The 360-nt window shown below is 55.8% G+C and overlaps 1 protein-coding gene across 1 annotated transcript in view; it reads right to left on the bottom strand.

Annotated features, from left to right (window-relative positions):
• The window catches only part of LOC104278023 (voltage-dependent L-type calcium channel subunit alpha-1S-like), a gene marked incomplete at its 3' end in the record, with an annotated part of 16452 nt that overhangs the window by 15781 nt on the left and 311 nt on the right, over positions 1-360 (bottom strand). The window lies entirely within an intron of this gene.

Raw genomic sequence — 360 nt, 5'->3', positions numbered from 1 at the left:
CCTGCCAGCCCCCCTGACAAACACAACCTCTGAAACGCCTCACGCTGAGGGAAGAGGGGCACAGGTGGGTCGGGACTGAAATCTCTGACGCAAGAAATCCTTTCTCTACCCATCAAGCAAGCAGGTGGAAGCCTGGGGGGGTCTTTCCCCACAGCCCTCCACATAGTCAGGCACCAGGCAGTGCTGGAGGCTGCTTCACGCCTCTCTATTTGTCCTGTTCCTCTCTTCCTGGCTCTATTCACATGAGTTATGGGAGAAGGAGATCCCTGTCCTGAGAAACTAGACCGAAGTCCTGGCCCCTTTCACACTGGCTACCCAAAGGGGCTGACCATGAGCCCCTGAGGGAGCTAAATGTTTTCT

This window comes from Apaloderma vittatum, unplaced genomic scaffold, assembly GCF_000703405.1.
Source record: "Apaloderma vittatum isolate BGI_N311 unplaced genomic scaffold, ASM70340v1 scaffold25008, whole genome shotgun sequence".
NCBI classification, from domain to species: domain Eukaryota; kingdom Metazoa; phylum Chordata; class Aves; order Trogoniformes; family Trogonidae; genus Apaloderma; species Apaloderma vittatum.
Note: the sequence above shows the minus strand (reverse complement) of the source record. Positions and strands in the feature narration are given on the sequence as shown.